Source organism: Triticum dicoccoides, chromosome 5A (assembly GCF_002162155.2).
Source record: "Triticum dicoccoides isolate Atlit2015 ecotype Zavitan chromosome 5A, WEW_v2.0, whole genome shotgun sequence".
Lineage (NCBI taxonomy): Eukaryota > Viridiplantae > Streptophyta > Magnoliopsida > Poales > Poaceae > Triticum > Triticum dicoccoides.
The window spans coordinates 452,050,036-452,059,581 of NC_041388.1; the positions used below are offsets into that span (position 1 = coordinate 452,050,036).

Below are 9,546 nucleotides of genomic sequence, written 5' to 3' on the forward strand. Positions count from 1 at the left end.
GGGGGATTGCTGAAATTTGGGATGGACTTTAGGCCCATCTAGCAATTTTTGGAAATCTCAAGGGCCCATGTGGGTTTATTGGCACTAGGTGTAGTGGGAAGTTTAGTCCCACCCTGCTAGTGGAGAAGGATTTGGACCTCTTTATAAGGGATTGTCTTCCACATGCTATTGGAGCTTGAGAATAGAAGAGCCCCTCGCGCACTCCTCCTCCACCGCCCGCCTCGCCACGCCACGCCACGCCACGCCTCGCCGCGCCATGGGTTGCGTGAATAAGCTGAGCCGAACTCACACCTACGCGCTTATTTTTGCCAGTCACTAACGGAGAGTTTCTGACAGCTGGGCCATGATCTGATACGTCGGATCGTGGGATGTCACGGACGTGGGTCGAGCCCGCGGCTGCGCCTATATAAGTGTGCGGTGTCTCCTAACCCTAGCCGCCACGATTAGATCACATCTTCTACACGCGCACGCCCACCGCCGTTTTACTGCTGCCGCCGATGACTCCATCCCGTCCGCCGCGCACACGGTCGACCGGAGAGCAGGTCTTCGAAACCCCGCCTCTCTCGATCCTATACGGGAGAGGGGCGAATAGGTTTTTGGGAAGCGACTACGTGACTGCTCACTGTTCGTCTACTTCCTCTACGTCTGCATCGCCCTCATCGTCACCATGTCCACCGACGCCGAACGTGTCGCCGTCGAGAAACTTGAAGCCGACAAGAAGGCCGCCGAGGACGCCGCTGCTACCACTGTCGCCGCGGCTTCTGCTTGGCCTACTGGAGGGTATAACACGTTTATCCCGCTCGTGTTTATATTCGTATTAGTAGTATGTGTAGATGTGTCTACTGTTTGCTTAGTACGTGCATGTTTAGATCAGAGTCAGTATGTCGTTAATTCAGTCAATGCCATGCTAGTGATTTATCTATGGATTAAATTAGTCAAAAAATTGCCTATTTACTCAGCATAGCCAACCTGCTAAAGGAAGCACGGCGAGGTTAATGTTATGTAAAATAGGACAATGGAATGAAATTACCGGAGGTCTTCTGAAATAAAACGCTTCATCTACTGAATTACTCCTGCATACGCATATTCTTTGCACGAAAATTTGTATCAAGACATCATCCTGCATACGCATCTTCATTGCAAAAAAATAAATTGTATCAAGACATCTTAGCTGAAACCCAGAAGCAAAAACATTGCCAGTGTTGTGATGCAAGCACTTGTAGAAGGCCTGATGGGAGACTGCGGCTTGGAATGACTTGATTGCTTGCATTGCGCTACACGAACTTGAGCTAGAGACGGGCAATGACCGCACTAGATGGCGTCTAGAGCCATCCGGGTTTTCTCTACTACATCGCTCTACAAGGCGATCACCCCCACTCCGGGCCCTGAGGCGCTTACCGCCATCTGGGAGATCCGGCTCCCCTTGAAAATTAGGATATTCCTGTGGCAATGGATTCGCGGCCGCCTCCCATCTGGGGTGGAAATCCTGAAGCGCAACGGCCCCGGCGATGGGCGTTCCCGGCTCTGCGGGCCTGAAGAGGATTCGAACCATATCTTCTTCACCTGCTTGTCCGCGCAGTTCCTCTGGAGCTGTTTTCGCGAGATTGTTGGTGGTAGTTGGGACCATAACAACTTCCCCGATCTTTTCGCCGAACTCCAGGCACTGCCACCCTCGTCCCGCCACATTAGATGGCTGACTATCGGTGTGCTTGCCTGGACGCTGTGGACTATTAGGAATAAGCTTGTGATTCAGCGTATACCTCTTCGACGCGCTACTGATGCTTTGTTCAAATGGTCTGGTTACTTGCAGCTTTGGCGGCCGCTTAGCCGCCCCAGGGAGAGAGACGCCATCACCTCCATCACCACCCAGCTTCGCGCGATGGCTCTCCGCATGGCACCGCCGCTTCCCCCACCACCACCTGAGCCAGATTAGCTCTTCTCCGTCTACGACGCCGCAGCCGTGTGTTGTTTGTGCCACCCTTGTGGTGTTTGGGCTTGTTATATTGTGTCCACAGCTGATCCTGTGTTGTGTGTGGTGTTTGTGCGTTTGTGTTGGACCTTAGTGCGGTGGCGTTGTGTGTGTGTGTGTGTGTGTCGGATGATCCCTTGTAGATTTTGTGCTTGGTGGTTGCTTTATTTATAAAGCGGGACGAAAGTCTTTTTCGGTAGAAGGCCTAATGACCGCACACATCATTTTGGGCATCAAACCTTGAACTTGCGGATTAGCAAAGAGTTTTCCATTTCCCCCGCAAACAAAAAAAGAGTGTTCTCTTTTTCATGCAAAATAATACCGTACAATTAGCAGTGTTAAACCTGTACGATGCCTAAGTGTTAATCATACTATGTAGGTATCAATTATTCGAGATCGCCATTGTCCAAGGTCGACAAGTATCTTCAACTATGCATCAGGCAAAAGTTCGCAGTAGTCTAGCAGACATATTCTGCCTCCATTCTCCTTTAGATGTCGATTTACAATGTACAAATGCAGCCTTCCAAAGACACGCAAACAAACAATATGTCAACTAGTAACTTTGATAAACAATGGACTTAATGGCATTGATAAATCAAATATCACATTGGCAAAAAAAAATCATTATGCCCTCCTGCTACAGTGTGACATTATCATGTTTCAATATGGAGACAAATACAAATTCTGTATATCTGTAATTCCGTATACATTGCATCATCTACAACATGCTTTATTTCCTTAGGTGCTCCGTACAAACCTTGTTATTTTGGACACTACATATAAGACTTGACTTGCGTCATATAAAATTAAGAAGAGGATAGAGTTTGTATTACAAGACCCAAGGTACATAAGCATCACTCTCCCGGCATAATAGTTCCAATTTTTTTTGCTCACGGATACCTAAAGGTTGGCCTCACATTTAATGTTATTGAGCAAGATTGTCGTTGGCATTGTAAGAGATGCCATAGCCAAAACTCTATGTCCATGGTATATAAGCATCCATGTCCTCTCATTCCAAATGGTCCAATCCATTAACATTGTAAGAGATGCCATAGCCTCTCTAGTGGGTGTGTTGGTGTCGGATCGTTTGGTCCACCAATCTTTGATGGATCCGAGGTGCCAAGCCGAAGCATTGAAGTCAAGTAAGTGTAACCAATCATTCACTAGGTTCCAAAGACGAATGGTGAAGCAGCATTTGTAGAAGAGGTGCGGCCCGAATTTCTGAACTTGTTTCATAGGGGACAAAGATCATACTTAGGCTATCCGTGCTTGCTAGTCTCTTGGCGGTCCAGATCCTATCTTGGGTAGCCAATCAAGTGAAAAATTTGACCTTGGGGGGACCTAGACTTCCACACCATATGGTATTGGGAGAGTAGAAAGTTCCCTAAGAATTGAGCCGCATAAGCGGAGGCCGCCATGTAGTGCCCAGTATTCATGTGTTTCCGCACAATATCATCCTCGGCGGAGAGGTCACTGGCCCATATAATTGCATAGCCATTAGCCGGTGATACAACATGAATGGAAACAAAGCGAAGAAAGATGAGTTGTTTTCAGGTGTGCGTGTAATTTTTTTGTTTATTGACAATATTTAGTTACAAAAAATGTTGGTTAAAAAATCTAAAAAGTTAAGAACAAAAGTGAAAATGGGGAAAACCAAAAACTGATGCCAGTTCTGAACACACTTGTCGATGCAGTATGTCATATGGATTTTGGACAGAGCATGAAATTAGGCGTGTGCAGTTCAATGGTTCCCATTCCTACATGCAAAGGGGACACAAACTTTGTAATTTGGGCTTGGCTTTAGCATCAAGGTCGATTATGGTTGTCAGGCTGTATATCTGTTTATTTTTCCCTGCGAATTGGGCAGTATATCTGTTTGGTTGACCTACTGTTACATGTTTTCACCATGATGAGATTAATCGGAAAAAAATGACAATGCTATGAACCTCGTGCAAAGATCGTGAACTGCTTCTAGAAATAACAGGAGAAAAGAGTGTATGCTTCTGTTCCAACTATGCATGCAGCCTGTTCCTAGTCAAACAGCCAAACACATCTGTTTGGCATGCCTGCCGAAACACAAATTGAGTGATAGCGCTTTGTTGTGAACTTTGGCAACGACCAATTCCTACATAAATAGTAACACCCTGCGGCCTGCCCCTTTGTAGATCATCTTGGTAGAGACCGAGAATGAATATACATATACACGTATGATATATCACACATTGCAGCTGTTCTATGTGATATTGGAGATAAACTAACCACAGCGATGCGGCCACATTGCTCCTGTGCCGTATTGGTGGAAAAGAGCACCACCCGTTGGCCAGACTTGATCAAGAGTCTGATACCTGCTGTGAAAGCCGGCCATTAATTGGACCATGTGACTTGCTGGCGACATCCACATTTGTCCTCTACAAATGTTAGAAAATAGAGTCTTTTGTCAAAAGGTCGGCCTCGGGCTGGAGAGTAGTCATCACACTTGTAAATACTCAACAGAAGTAAGAACGAGGAGAGAAGGGAAGAAAGAAGACACGACCAATAATAACAAGTAATAAGATCCTCTAGATACTGTGGCACACCCAATTTCGAAAACATCGGACACGAGGAGCTCCCAGCATGCATGTCATAAGAAACAGCAGCAGCACTCTTCCAGACAGCAGCTGCAGCATGGAGCAGCCAACCTGCGAAAGGAAACAAGCGAGGTTAATGCTATGCAAAGTAGGACAATGGAATGAAATTACTGGGGGTCTTCTGAAATAAAACACTTCATCTACTGAATTACTCCTGCATACACATCTTTGTCGAAAAAAAATTTGTATCAAGACGTCATCCTGCATAGTATGAATCGACACTTGGGCATGCTACAAGTTTAACACTGTTAACTGAAACGAAAACTGTTTGCTAATCCATAAGTTCAAGGTTTGGTGCCCAAAAAAGATGTGTGCAGCCGTTAGTCCTTCCACAAGTCCTTGCATAACAACACTGGCAATGTTTTTCCTGTTGAGTTTCAGCTGACAACCAGTATATTATAAATAGTTGATTACAGACACTTCTCAAGGGATGTATTTTTTAGTGGACATGAAACATTAATCAATCCTAGAGGACATGAACATCTATCAGTTATTTGAGATTACCACTGTCAAAGGTCAACGACTGCCTGCAACTCTGCATCAGGCAAAAGTGTGCAATAGTCTAGCAGACATACCCTGCCTCCATTCCCTTTTAGATGTCAATTTACAATGTACAAATGAAGTCGATTTACTGAAACCGGAAACACAATGGCGGGGCACATCCTTTGAGTGGATAAATTGAGGGTGTCGGTGTAAGTCCGCATTCGATGCAAAGTGACAAACCTTGGGCAACATCTATGTTGTGAATGAAAATAGTAATCAGAATGGAAGATGAATTGGACATATGTGACACGTGCACGATTATTAGTCTTCTCTCCTATTTATTTATCTCTACTACTTAAAAAAGAATGTAAGGTTCTCATTTCACCTCTCCTTCATCCAACTTTTTTTGGATCCGGCTTGCCTGCTCCCTCTCCATACTCCCGTCCGTGCTCCCACTTCATCCTACGGCTGTCTTTTTCTTTTTTTTCTTTCTAATCTAATCATCTCACCCCCTGATTTTAAGGGGTGGGGCCGGGCCTTATTTTGTTCCAATCTAATCATGTCACGTATGCGGGAGCACGGATGGGCGCACGCCGGGGAAGCAGGCAAGTCTCGTCCACTTTTCTTATATACGTCCCACCCTTTCCTTTTCCTATTTGATTTTTTCCCTACCATCTCAGATTTTTCACCCATTTATTCTCCCTAAAATAGAATCAATTGTCTCATGTTTTATTAACTTAACAAAATAAAAACATATTTTGTTTGATAAATCATTAAATTCTTATCAAGTAAGTGCTTAACAATAAAATGGCAGTTAAAAATTATAACGACTGCATAGAAAAACCTGCTAAGATTTTAGCGCATCAATCAATATAGTAATAGATGTACATTCACGGGCTAATCTACTAGACTGTTTATTATTCCGTTGCAATGCATAGACAATTGTCTAGTATATATATTTAAAAAGAACGTAGGGTTCTGTCGTCCATCTCGTTCTTCATCTAACATTTTCCATTCTCTCTCGTCTTTTATTGATTTATCAAATAAAATTATGTTTTGTTTGACAAGATAATAAGTTCTTACCAAATAACTGATTATCGAATAAAATCCAAGTTTTGTTTTGGTAGCTTAATCACGGGCGTGATTTAATAAACAATTATTTAGAGGGAAGGTAATCATGAGGTACCATACTATGAAATATTTACCTCTGTTGCAACCCGCGGACAGTAAATATAAAGTTTCGGGATCCCTCTCCTGTTAATTTCTAATAATTAAGAAAGAAAAAAACATCAAACCCGTCCCCTCGCGCCTCGTCTTATCTGCGACTGGACTGAGGTTCGGGGGCGCGCGCCTAGATCGCGTTGCGGGTTTTGACGCGACGGGCAGACAAGAGAGGCGCCGACGGTCGGAGCATGGAGCGGCAGCCGGAGCAGCGTCTCCCCGAAGCCCAGATCGACGGTAAGCCGACGGTGTCATGCCTTCTTCCGTTGGAACTTAGAAGCCTGACACTCAAGAAACGGATCCCGTCAGCTGTGATCCGTTTGACAACTAACAGGTTCAGAGGCGCATCAAGGCAGGGTATGTGTGTGTGTGTGTGGGGCCTGCGTGCCAGCGTGTAAGGCGAGTGCGTGTACCCGTATGCCTATAGATAAGGACCAACAACCTGTACTGTGGAGGGAGGAAAAATGAATGGAAACTGAATTCTGCATCTCATCCCCCGTCTTCCCTCTGTTTCTCATCCCCTTCTTGTGATTCGCGTAGTGGGATACTACAGTTGGTATCAGAAACCACCAATATAGTGTCATAACCTTCCGACAATGGTAAACTCTCGATAAAGTCCATAGTAAGATCCTCCCATGGTTGTTGTGGGATAGGCAAGGGCTGAAGAAGACCAGCCGGCTTCGTGTGCAAAGGTTTAGCCTGTTGACAAACTTGACACTGGTGTACAAAGTTTTCAACAGCAGCTTTCATACCGACCCAGTAATATAGCTTGCGTAAGCGTTGGTATGTAGCCTGAATCCCCGAATGACCACCAATTGGGCTGTTATGGAGGGCATCAATTAACTGAGTTTGCAATGCTAAATTCGCACCTATGTAGATACGACCTTTGTATTTAATAAGGCCACTATCCAGAGAAAAACCCTTCTCATTAGGAGAATGAATGGCAAGCTGGGCGAGTAAATCTTGCGCAACAACATCCAATTCATAAGTACGGGTAACATCCAGAATCCAATCAGGTTGACAAACTGACAACGCTTGGCATCCCATTTTATGCCCAACCCGAGAGAGAGAATCAGCTGCACCATTGTCCACTCCACGCCTATAGCGAAATTGAAACTGCAAACCCATCAATTTAGCCATTGCTTTTCGCTGCAAATCAGTGCCCAATTGTTGTTCAGTTAAGGTGCATAAGGACTTGTGATCAGTAAGAATCACAAAAGGTCCTCTTTGCAGATATGTGCGCCAACGATCAATGGCCATAATCACGGCTAAAAACTCTTTTTCATATATTGATAGCTTGCTGTTCTGGATACCAAGTGCTTTACTCAAATAGGCTACTGGATGGCCATTCTGCGTCAGGACCGCACCCACGCCCGTTGCACAAGCATCGGTTTCAATGGTAAAGGAAGTGAAGAAGTTAGGTAGAGCTAGAACTGGAGTATTGATCATAGCTACCTTCAGAGCCTCAAATGCTTGTTGAGCTTGCTCATTCCACTGAAAACCTTTCTTCGTAAGCAGCTGAGTAAGAGGCTTTGATATCCAACTATAGTTCTTCACAAATTTCCTGTAATAGCTGGTGAGGCCCAAAAATCCCCTCAATTCAGCGACAGTGTTTGGAATAGGCCACCGAGCCATTGCAGAAGTTTTCTCAGGATCTGTAGCAACCCCTGCATCAGAGATGATGTGTCCCAAATAGTTGATGCTAGATTGACCAAATGAGCATTTGGACAGCTTGGCAAATAGTTGGTGTTGGCGCAACAGTTCAAGAACTTGGCGAAGATGATCAAGATGCTCTGCCCAAGAAGCACTATATATCAGAATATCATCTAGGAAGACAATTAGGAACTTGCGCAGATGCTTGGCAAATATGGAATTCATCACGCATTGGAAAGTAGCTGGTGCGTTGGTCAAACCAAATGGCATAACTCGAAACTGGAAATGGCCATGGTGAGTTTTGAATGCGGTCTTGGGTTCATCTTCCTCACGCATCCGAATCTGATGATAGCCTGCCCGAAGATCCAGCTTGGAGAAGAACTTAGTGCCTGCCAATTCGTCCAAGAGTTCGTCCACTATTGGTAAGGGAAATTTGTTCTTTACCGTGGCATCATTTAACCGCCGGTAATCCACACAAAAACGCCATGTATTATCTTTCTTCTTGACCAGAAGCACCGGTGAGGCATAAGGACTCATGGACGGTATAATTATCCCAGCTTCCAACATCTCAGTTACTTGGCGCTCAATCTCGTCCTTGTGAAGAGGTGAATACCTATAAGGACGAGTATTGATTGGCCTTGCATCTATCTCGAGGGTAATTGCATGATCCAAGGCACGATGGGGTGGTAAGGACTTGGGTGCCTGAAACACATCTGCATAGACATCTAACAACAATTGTAAATCAGGTGCTACAGGAGTAGATGCGCCTGCGGAAGATTCTGTTGCTGCAATAGAGTCAATGACAGCCATAGCCCAAACTTCATTCCCCGATATCCACTTATCCAATTGCTCCACACTCATCTCTTGTAGGGCAGAAGTCGACTTGGATGCCACACCCTTGAGAGTAACTACAGCCCCCTGATGCTTGAATTGCAAGACCTTGCCAGCCCAGTCACAAGTCATCAACCCACATTTGGATAACCAATCCATGCCCAACACTGCGTCATATGCGCCCAGCTCAAGAACACGCATGTCATCACAAAATGTGGCGCCATGAGACCACCATTGTAGCCCTTCAACCGCTGATATACAATTCATCACCTGACCATTGGCCACCTTGACGTTGATAGGAGATATCTTGGTGACTGTACACCCAGCTCGATCAGCAAAAGCAGCATTCACAAAGGAGTGAGAACTACCAGAATCGACTAACAACAACATCACCTGGTTGCCAACCATTGCTCTTATGCGAATAGTGGAATTGTCTTCGGTACCTGAGACAGCATGAACCGAGATTGTGCAACACTCTGCAGCTGGAGCAGCATCAGGCCTACCATCAAGCAAGTTCAGAGCATGAACTGTATCATCAGATAGAACTTCACCAAACTCCCCAACTTCAATCATCAGGACATGTGCTGGCTTCTTGCATTGATGGTCCTTAGAGTACTTGTCACCACACTTGAAGCAAAGGCCGTTGGTACGACGAAAATCCCGGAGTTGGCGCTCCCGAGTGTATTCGTCGGTGGCCGCCCGGCGCGCGCCAACAGGGACCACAGCCGATCCCAGAGGAAGTGCAGTGCCCACCGTGGGATG

At 45.4% G+C, this 9,546-nt stretch overlaps 1 protein-coding gene across 4 annotated transcripts in view; it reads right to left on the minus strand.

Annotated features, from left to right (window-relative positions):
• Window positions 1-2,722: 2,722 nt before the first annotated feature.
• Window positions 2,723-9,546, minus strand: part of LOC119302248 (disease resistance protein RGA5-like) — an 18,557-nt gene continuing 11,733 nt past the window's right edge. The window contains exons 3-4 of one of the 4 annotated variants that reach the window (XR_005147434.1): window positions 4,229-4,647; window positions 2,723-3,442 (exon numbers count right to left, since the gene is read on the minus strand). The gene's annotated coding sequence lies outside the window, so the exon portion shown is untranslated. Of the gene's footprint in view, window positions 3,443-4,150; window positions 4,648-9,546 lie in introns of those variants that run through there. The other 3 variants (XR_005147436.1, XR_005147435.1, XM_037579288.1) reach the window with 3 other exon arrangements.